Below are 10885 nucleotides of genomic sequence, written 5' to 3'. Positions count from 1 at the left end.
GGGCGGGGGGGGGGGGCGGAATCACTACGAAACACCTGCCGACCAGGCGATCGACCAAACTTATTTTTAAACCTGCCACCTTTTCGTTTCTCGCGCGTCGCTGCTGCATCACGGGATGGATGCTGTCTCTTAATCTCTTCCTCTCTCTTTTTCCTTGTTTCATATTTTTTTTTCTTCTCGAGCTCACAAGGAGATACAATGCACACAGCCAGGGATACGATCCCGAGTGGATTCTCTTGGGTCCCTCGGGGCCCAAAATCTTTAACGAGTTCGCTGGACAGATGTTATTCGGGGATCCCTCCCCTCCCCAGCCCTCCCGCGCCCCCCTCCTTCCTCTTTTTTTCTTTCTTTTTTACTATCTCGGTCCCTGCCTGCCTCCTTTGGCTGCCCACTTAGTCCTCACTGTGGCGCAAGAGGGAGCCGATCTTATCCCCACGTAAACGAAGGACTTCGCTCCCGTGTATTATGTCTTATCAGATTACGGTATCGCGTACAGCTACAGTCTCACGTCTTAATATTATTTATACGAGGTTGCGTTATTCGGAATTTCTTTCATTTTCGTCAGTCACAGGGTGTGATAAGACTGTCTGGACATTATTACTATATTGATCATCTGCGATAATTGTTGACAGTGTTTAATCATGACGTGCTGATAAGGATCAATAAAATAGATTTTATGCAATTATATGCATATGCAGAGTATATATATAGCATATGTTAAGCAATTCCCATGAGGAAAATTTTGTTGCTTTAGTTGAATTTTTTCACGGGTTTTAAATGAAGATTCAACTCGGGCTTCTTATTCCTTCAGTTTCGTTTGAGGATTGATCCCCCTGACTGCCTCGGGGTGGGGGGGGGTTAACCACCCCCTGTGTCCGTCGGTTATGGATGCCAGCAACAACAGCAACGCGCTGGCCTTAAAATTCTCCACTCGATGTGGACAGCCGTCTGGTTATGTTCTGAACGTTCCACTGGTCAGGGTCCGGTTAGACAATTCCACTGAAAGGGACTGTATCGGGTGTTCTCGGTATACTCTGCTGACTTCCGGTATTGTTTTATGGATTTTTTTCTTTTCCCTTACGGCGCTACGTATATTTCCTGGGCTTTAGCTGAGATTTGCAGTTTATCGCTCTGCAACCAATTCTCCGTAATTCGTTATCGGTTCACGTGTTCCCCATTGTTTCACGAGTTTCCCACTAGCGTGTCTATGCGGAATCGCGTTTCCATAGCTATTGGACCCAATTCTCTGTCTCTTAGTGCCGGAGCCGCTTTGAAAGTCTGCGTGATAAAGGGTTACGATTTATCAAGCGACGCCTACACCTCGGAGGTGAAGGTACTTTATGGGGGTTGCACCTTTGAAAATGACTCCATGATTAATTGCTACGGGGTAGGTACACGAGCCGGCAGATTGGGAATTGCTATTCGTTATTGGAGGCACCCCTCTCTCTTTGGAGAGGGTATACACTTATCTATAGCTTGCGACCTCCTTTCCTACCCTAGAGCGATTTCTCGCCTTTCACTCACCGGCAGCCCCCTCATTGTTGCTTATGCGAATAGCTTGGTGTATCGGAGTTGCTGGGTTACTATTTTCATTTTACGGTTCGGCAATTCCGGGAGTTTTGAAGTTTCGTATTTATCATCACTCTCTGTTTGGGTTACTCGATGCTAATTTACCATGGGAGTTGGGTAGAAACTGGAATTGCCTTGAACGCAATTCCGCGATATTGGAATTGCACTGTTTTACCCTCGGGGGATATTTTTTTTCGAGGGTTGAAGCTTGGGAACATATTAATTCGTAGACGCTGAATGAGTGCTCGTTACGTATACGTTGGAATTGCGAAAGTTGCGCAATTCCATTATCCGTAATTTATTTTTTCATTATATATTTCTTTATAAGAAAAAATAAAAGTACTGTCATATTAATTGCGAAATGGTGCGGTTATTTTGTTAAATTGGCATTTGACGTGAAATTCCGTAATTATTTCGCGCTAAAGTAAATGCCAATTCCTATCCGAATGGGTATTAAACTTTGTTTCGCTTGTTTCAGGTGAGTACCAGTCGTCACGATGCTACCATGCGAATTGGCCTTGCCAAATTCCAAGTCGTGTCTCCCTCTCTGTCGCTGTAAATGGTAAAACAATTACGAAGAATCGTGCTATGAAATTCCATGACGTTTAACGAGGATAATTAAATCCTTTTTTTTTATACTTCCTTGTTCGCGTGACCTCGAACCTGCCACGTTACCGTACAATACAACGTATAATATTGAAATATACAAAGATTCCTATAAAAAAAAAGTCCTCGCAACTCCTGTTTGCACCAAACTTTCCAGACGACTAAAGTTTACCTTGTCTCGCGTATGTATACGCACCGTCTCATCTGCATACATTGACAGAACCCAAAGGGAAGATCGAGGAATTTTTTCTTTTTATTTCATAAAATCATTCCGCACCCCCGCTAAATTTTTTCGCTTTAAATGGCCAGCTTGTTCCGCGTATGTTGACACCGACTGTACTTTCACCGAACACGTGCATTTCGTAATATTGCACAGTCACGCGTGAACCTCTTGTGACGCTGAAATTAGTACGTCAGCCTGATAATCGCCAAGTGCTCGGAAATTTCACGAGGTGCGATAAGGAACGTTGAGGATAAGTAAAAAAAAAGTTTTACACGAGACTGAAAAGTCTTACGAGCTTTGTATTCGCGCTCGTGCGATAAATATCGCGGCCACCTGGCGGACCTGAGGAAACTCGTGAACCCGACAAGCCTCAACCGAGAAAGATCAAAGGTCGGACGTACGCTGGACTCGAGTGAAGCTTCGCCAGGGTGATTATTCACGTGAGGTCGTATAGGAGGTCGTAACGTTAACAGCCCTGAAATTATTACCATATGGCAATAGTATGGTATATCCGTTACTAGTGTAACAGTGGTACCAACAGCAGCCACCGGGGGCAGCTTTGGAATTGCGCGTAAGCGTAGCCAACAGCCTTGTACCTGTGTACCTTCGCTATGAGCACAGAACTAACGTTTCATTATCGATCGCATGTAAAATAGCCTTGCAGGTTGGTCAGCATGCAAGATTTTACATTAACCACTATCGATCCTTCAGTTATGTTACGTTAAGCTACCCTCACAACGGTTAAACCCTTTCGTGAGTTATTTTTACATTTTTTTTTATCTCCAGGCTGTTCGCAGCACTGCTAATTGGAGAACACGAGGGTATTTTTTTTTGGGATTTTCCTTGTATGTTATGGGTATGAATTTACTGGAATTTATGTGGTTTGTATTAAGTATGACCATTTTTTTTTTTTTTTTTTTTTACGGTTGGCGACCCTGTCGGTAATCTTAGTGACGGTATGACTGGCTGCTAGGTGTAAGTAATGCGAAAGCTGATAGTCCGCCTTCCGAGATGTTTATTTCGCATAAGTCTAGAGTTACTGTAAACTCTGGCTCCTGCGAACAATGGGTCCCATCCGTAGCTCCTTTATGGGCCTTATAGTAGGGCCCTTCTGTTGTTGGGTCGGGATCTGCTAACCGTGACTGGGACGTATCCTGTTACCTTCTTGGCATGGAGATTTAGCTTTATGCAGGGGGAAACGTATCTTGGAATGGACTGTATTGGGGAATGTGGGAAGATAGAGGGGGACATTTTTTTTTATAATTTGATATGACTGAATCAAGCTTATGTTTTTAAGGTAAATTAGGGAATCGTGAAAAATTTGAGACGATTTTTGGTACAGGCTGATGCAACTTATTTTCCTATGGGATATTTCTTCTGATCTCTCCTTCAGCATCCCTTATTTCGAAATCGTCCTGGACCACTTTCCCTTTCGCCAAGGCTTAATCGAAGTTTTATTACATGGCTGATCGACCGATCGCTTTTCTCGTTGTTTTGGAAGAATTTGATAAGAAAAAGTTTTTTTTTTTTTCCCTTAAAGCGTTTTTTCCTCTCGCCATTCGTCTTCGCGAATTCTTCGTTATCCGCTGCTGGCTGCGTGTATATCTCTCTCGTGGCCATTAAAAGTTACTGAAATTAAATAAACGGAAAATACTTCGAGACGCTCAAAGTTCTGGCGCGATTCCGCGGCGATCGAGGGGAGGAAGAACTTGAGGAATCTGAAAAATCTTCTTTTCGCAACTCGCACAATTGATTCGTTTTCACTTACGTGCTTCTCCATTGTTTCTTCGTGATTTATTACAAATAACGACAATTACCGTCAGAGCTTTACACTTTTGTATATATATTTTTTTCAGGTCACAAGGAAGGTGAAAACCTAAGATTTGCAAAATTCTAAAGAATGTTGATAAAAAAATGATTTTTTCCTATTTTTTTTTTTTCGAAATAATTAAAAAACTTTTCTTCTACGTAAGCTCTCTATGTATATAGCAGACCGCTAATTATCACCCTAGCCCAGGAGTCTTCCGTTTCCGTCCCTTTTTACAGTTTTTCTCGATTGTTTCAATTCGGCTCGTCAGAAAAATAAGACCGGATGTCATCTTAACGGAAGTTCAACCAGTAGTCACCATCAGCGCCAGACATCCAATAGGGAGCTTCAATTCACTTCCAAGTGCCAATAGCCGAGTAACAGAGGTTGCTATATCAACGTACCAACCAGCATTTAAATATACCTATAGCTATATATATATCCCTAGAAAACGTCATGAACTTTCCGTGAATTCCATCGGAATTCACCGTGAATTCCTTTCATCGTCTCGCGAACTCCGGATGGAATTTTCCTCATTTTGAAATCGATCGCACGACCCTGCGAGTAGGTGTTCTACCTGAATACGGTTAGCGCGTGTCAATTCTCCGGATTCGTTCGAATCTACAACCAGCAACCCTTTCTCCTCCCATTACCGCAGGATTGGATTAATTAAAAAAAATACATGCAGAAGAAATCTCCCAGACAATATACATAGGAACGTCAAAAATTCTCTAGATTCATCTAGTAACTTTTTTCACTGCCCACACTGTGGAAACTTTGAATTTACATTGACAACTGTCGCGCGATTATCTTTTTTTTTTTTTCCAAAAATTTGACACCATCGATAGCCGTACGCCTAACCAAGTAAAGGCAGGGCCAAGGTCATGGATAATTTCTCTAGGGAAATCAGGTCTACCAACTGTACTCGGGTTAGGAGTCAAGTTGAAACAACATCCGGTTCCCTGTACGCCCTATGCGACTACGCCCGGACTCCCCCAGCTGGATGATCCATTTTTCTATGGTTACCCTCGTCTCTACCAGAAAGATCTTCGCTCCGTAATTAGAACAGGGACGGCGACAGACGAACTGGATTTAGGGAATTTATTTTTGGAACCGGAAGTCCCTGGCTAGTACGGTTATCGATGCTCACCCCTGCGGCTTGCGGTTCAAGTTGGGTATACAGAACGAGGAATACGAAATTTCAGGGGGTACCTGCGATTTTGAGAATGTCCAAAATCGACTTGGAGAAATTTTGAAAAAAATATATCAAAAAGAACGTTTCGAAAAATTTTGCCCTTTTTTTTTCATTAATACTCCTCGCGAACTGAGGTATATACGGTGACATCTTATACTAGGTATCAACCCAAGGAAAGTCTATAGAGTAAATATCGATCGACCCAGAAAACTCGAAACACGCTACCCCAACTAACTGTAACGAAAATTCCAATGAATTTATGAGTAAAACGAAAAAAAGGGGTTCACTTTATTATTCGCTAAGATTCGTCGACAAGGGATTTTCCACCTTACATATAAAAACGACCTTCCCCGTATTCCCCCCTTTATGTGTTATTTTCTTAATACACGCTGACATCCGTAATCTTTTTTGTTTTATCACAGCTGAACTTTCTCACGCGGCTGTACACGCTTGACACTCCTTTACGTAAGTCACACACACGCTGACGCTCGCACGTGGCGTTAAATTAATATATATAGAGTATCAACAGCGAAGAGTCTCAAACCGAAATTCAAATAATTAACCGAAGTACGGCAAAGTTACGTTTTTACTTTGCAACCTACTTATAGGTGATCGTAATTGACGATTAAAGTCCTTAATTAAAAAATTCCAAGGAGAAACTTCGTTCGGTGTCTTCTGATTTTCTTTAAGTTTTCGTAACTTTCAAAAAGCCCGCCCTTTTACGCGCTCGAAGGAATGACACTTTCGTTGTCCGTCGATCCACACGCAGATTCCGTTTGGAGCTCGAGGATCTTTGCCTGCTCGGCGAGACTCGATCGGGTCTCCTTGCGATATCTTTTTAGCCGGATGCTTTGACTCGGCCGAAGAGTCCCCGTAAAGAAATGGCAGCACGTGAGTCACGCGGGCCTCGGCTCTTGTTTGCGTCTGGGACTCGTTCGCCATCATTTTGTCAGGCTGGCTCAGCGAGCGAGAGTGCCAGGCCGATTGGGTTGGCGAGAGAGTGACTGTTGGAGTGAGAGAGAGGGAGATGGGCGAGTCTTTCTGATTGTGAGTCAGGGAGTGACCGAGAGAGACAGATGGGGAGTGCTGCGAGTGGAAGGGAGACAGAGAGAGTGTGAGTAAAACATAGAGTAATCGAACGCTTGGATATACGGGAGTTTCGCGTTAAGAAGCGAGTCAAGTCTATCTAATATCATATTTTTGGATTTTGGAACAGATCTGAGTTTTGAAAATTTTTTTTTTTTTAATTTTAAGACTCAATATAACGTACTATTTCTTAGCTCTGAGATGTACTGTGTTTTTGAGTTTGCGTATTTTTAAAGGGCTGATCCGAACTGTCGATTCTGTGTGGGGCGAGTTTCATAAGTCTGGGGAAAATTTATTTGTAGGACGCTTTCGTATCTTCTGGTTAATGTTCCCGCTACTGATTCCTGTATATATATATACTATGTGTACATGTATGTACTATATTCGAACGCAGCTAGTTATTAATGCCTCTTGGTTTTATTCGAACGTGAAATATATATTTATAGATAATTGAGAAATGCTAGAACGTATTTATCTGTAGAGGTCCGTATCTTTTTTCTCTCTTTTTTTTTATTTTTTTTTTCCTGTATCCACTTCGTTTCACTTTTCCATGCACTTCACGAAGTGGCGCTCGGGGTCGAGGTCTGTCGGCTTAGGTTGGAAATACCAGTAGGATTTATGACTGGGTATAAGGCCGTGTATATGCTCGTTTGATTGCTACAAAGTGTGAAGAGAGAAAATGTTTTTTTTCAAATTAATTTTGTTCACCTTTCAAAAGTGGAACACGCGAGACTCGCTTAGAAGATGTTTTGAATATTTTTTTACTGAATATTTTGGTTACCTGTTATTTTGACAATTTGCGGTTTATGTATTGTCGACTCCCTGGGGATGACTTTGGCATTGATTTTTTGTATCCCCCGGTCGAGGGGATGACGACATAACTTTTTACTATAGGGTGACTCGTAAATACGAATAAGATGGAAGGCTGGTAGGAAGACGCGATTCGATGCCTTGAAAAATCTTCACTTTGGTGTCAGGGTGTAATATATATATATACATATATTGCAACGTATTTTCTTGACTCGACACCGATAACAAAGATCCGAGAACTAACCTACGTCACCTTCGGCTGTGCATCCGCGTATCAGGCGGGGGCGCCAGCCGATTCTTTCGACTAGCCGGCATGACCTGGGAGTTGACCTGGGACAGTCCCGACTGCGCTGAAGCGAAAGCTCCAAAGGAACCTGTCATAAGAGACGGGCCAGGTCAACGGATCTTGCCGCTTTTTGAGGACGCGTCAAATCGAGAAACGCGACCGTAGGCGCTGATCTTGGAGGTCGCGCAGAAACGACTTCGACAACAGTCAAATTCGGAAACTAATCATTCCGATTGGTCGAGGTCCTTATGGCCGATAACTCTTATCAATTCCCTCGAGTCGTCCATTTAAACTAAATCGGGAGGGTTCCTTAGCGAATCGTTACGTAACTTTTGGAAATCCTCCACGGCCTCCTGGGCACCGGGTCACAGCTGAGGCGTCGCGACCTCAGCTCAGGTCAGGCGGGCTCCTAAATTGCCCTTAACCTTTATCAAAACCCCTATCTCCGCCGTTTGCCTCTTATCGTTAGGCGCGATCACTTAACTGACAAGTTCGAGTCTTCGTGACTTAAAGGTCCGTTCACACCTTTTCACATTTACTTAGGGTTATGCCTTCATCTCCGGTGTTTCGGGGATACCCCTAAGCTTCTCTCATTTCTTAAGTGGATCATGTCCTTTATCGGTAAATTTCCGCATGCAGGGACTGTACCAGCCCCGGTTGCGGTTAAAGTTAAGGGGTGTCTCTAAAGTGTCACAGCACCGGCCAGGACCCACTACCAGGCCGGGTTGCGTGTAGCCGGGTCCAGTATCGTACGTGTAAATAGAGGGTGGGAAAATCCCTATGAAAAAAAAAGAGATAATGCAGCTAGCCGTACCCTTGTATTTATACCTAGTGACTTTCTGCCCGTCCGTGTTTACCCTGGCTATGAATTATTTTAGGGGTTGCATTGTTGTCGTCATGCCGTATTAGGGGCTGGCCGTGGAAAACGTACGTCGGGAGTCTCGAGTGACTATTTTTCACACCCCTTTCACCCTTGGTGAAGATTTTTCAAGGAATGGCCCCCCGCCAACCCTTCTCTTTGTTTATGCGAGAGTGAATAAAGTGATCTGGGGGAAAGAGGGGTTGTTTGTATAAGGGATGGTGAGTCGAGCGAGAGAGGGAGGGGGTTCAAGGGGTTGTGCGAAATGTGCTGGATGTGCTGAACGAAATTGGCACTCTGCCGAGCATTGCAAAAATGCTAATTTCAGATTTACGCAAAATTCATCCCCCCCCCCCCTCCGCTGCTCTTTTTTTGATCTGTTCGTGGAATCTCCGCTCGCTTTATGGAATCGAACGGATTAATTGCGAATTGCGGTAATCAATTAAATGCAATCGATTTTATCGTTTTTTTTCCCACTCCTTTCATCTTTTAACCTCTTATGGAGCGTGACGGTTCGTTTTTATTCTTTTTCTTCTTTTTTTTTGGCAAATTACGCATCTGTCCGTCCACGTGAAAGATTAACGGCGAATTAATTTTCCGCGGTTCGCGCGATATCCGACTTCGAAATTTGGCTGCTGGCGCGGATTGTACTTTCGGGAGTATAATTGATTGACACTCTAAGGGTGGGTTTTCATTATCCCCGCCAATTAAGACGGCTGAAATTGACGCGTTGACGTCAACCGAAATTTTACGTAATGACAAACCGACACGCGACAATACACAACAGTCTGTATACGTAACTCACGAAATTTCGACTGTAAATTATTTCAATATTTCCAAAAAAAAAACGCCATTCAATTTTTCCATCTTTTGGAAAAATTTTCTCCACCCGTCAAAAATATCCAATAATTTCACAGTCGTTTCTCAAATTGCACAAGAAAAAAGAAAGCTTTTAATATTTCAAAAACGCGTATTGTTTAATGGACGTGGAAAATATGAAGAAAAAAAAAAATAAATTCTAGACGTCCATTAAATACGATTTACGTACACAAAATCTCACTGTACATTTTCAGTACGCATTGTTACGTAGCGCGTATGTCTTTACGTACCGGCTGATTACATAATCGCGAGCCATTTGCCATTTACCTGGAATCGCAATATTTCTCGTTCCACGAACATTCCACACTTCCGCGATCCCGTAAACGTCCCTCCGTTTCCCTGCTGATTTTATTAGACACGTCTACGTGACACAGTTACGTGTACCAATGTACAACCCGACTAAAGAAAAGCACGGGAACCACCTACGGTACAGATCACATATGCTCGTATGTGAATCCTATGCAAATAGTAGGTGTGTCGTAACTCTGGTAACGTACTAGTAGTAGGGACGGTACGAGTGAAGGAGAAAAATGCACATAATGCAAATACACGTACAATACCACTATAGCGTCGTATATTAAAGTGACATATAAAAAAGTGCATATGTGAAGTTGATATGCATAAATAGTACAGATATATCGTACAGGATTATTTTTATCACCTTAAAAGCACGCCTGTCCATTTGATATTCCTATGGCAGAGACCAAATTCGATCTTTTCTGAATTGGCAGATGCAAGATAAGAGGTACTGATAAGACTGACAGGAGGTACGGTGATAAACAGCACGCGTAAGTGCACACTATTTTATGTGAAGGGACTAAGAAAGACATACGAGGGACGTCGAAAAGTCAATGGACTGGAAATACTCGTGTGAACGAAGCTTAAGAGGAATTGGCAAACGCAATGCAGAAACTGTATGCATATATCTATATTGTAGGTAGATAGGAGGGCACTGTATATTTAGGCATAGCGAAAACACTGTCATTACTGGCAGGGGAAACAGTGCGAACTGTGCCAGACTGAAATGCCTATAGAAAGGAATAAAGTACGACAGGACCCAGACATCGGAGAGACGTCATCCGCGTGTCTTATTCCGGGACGTTCTCGGTGCTTTGGAAACGGCCCGAGTCCCACTGACAGCTTTTGTTGTTCTCGAGTGGAGCTTGCAAAAGCTTCCAGCTACATGTCACACGTGCAGTCCACATATGTGCTGAAGGACGTTACATACTGGCTTCTTGTGTATACGTCATCCGGTATAGGAGACGTATGAATTTATTTTATTTTCATGATTACGGAATCGGTATACCGGGTGTGTCATCTCGGTTTGGACAATATTTGAGAACTTATTTTTTTTTACACTGGCTAGTGATAGTGGACTTTTTTTTTTAATTAGTGATTTGGGGCATTCATAAGGGGGTATGTATGGTTTACGAAGATTTGAGGGCTGGTACGATAGGAGGGTATATACCGGGTGGACACGCAAGAAATTGGATGTGATAAGGTATGAGAGGTCGGGATGTTGGTTAATGAAAAAAAAAAGCGAAATTCTTCAAGAAAAGCTTCGA

At 42.9% G+C, this 10885-nt stretch overlaps 1 protein-coding gene across 7 annotated transcripts in view; it reads left to right on the top strand.

Annotated features, from left to right (window-relative positions):
• LOC107266345 (protein tincar) overlaps positions 1-10885 on the top strand; it is a 70485-nt gene that overhangs the window by 8417 nt on the left and 51183 nt on the right. The window contains exon 2 of one of the 7 annotated variants that reach the window (XM_025083529.1): positions 5823-5865. The exons of 5 other annotated variants lie outside the window; for them this stretch is intronic. The gene's annotated coding sequence lies outside the window, so the exon portion shown is untranslated. Of the gene's footprint in view, positions 1-5822; positions 5866-6364; positions 6515-10885 lie in introns of those variants that run through there. One more of the 7 variants, XM_025083530.1, reaches the window with a different exon arrangement.

This window comes from Cephus cinctus, unplaced genomic scaffold, assembly GCF_000341935.2.
Source record: "Cephus cinctus unplaced genomic scaffold, Ccin1 Ccin1_scaffold0307, whole genome shotgun sequence".
Classification (NCBI taxonomy): Eukaryota; Metazoa; Arthropoda; class Insecta; order Hymenoptera; family Cephidae; genus Cephus; species Cephus cinctus.
Note: the sequence above shows the minus strand (reverse complement) of the source record. Positions and strands in the feature narration are given on the sequence as shown.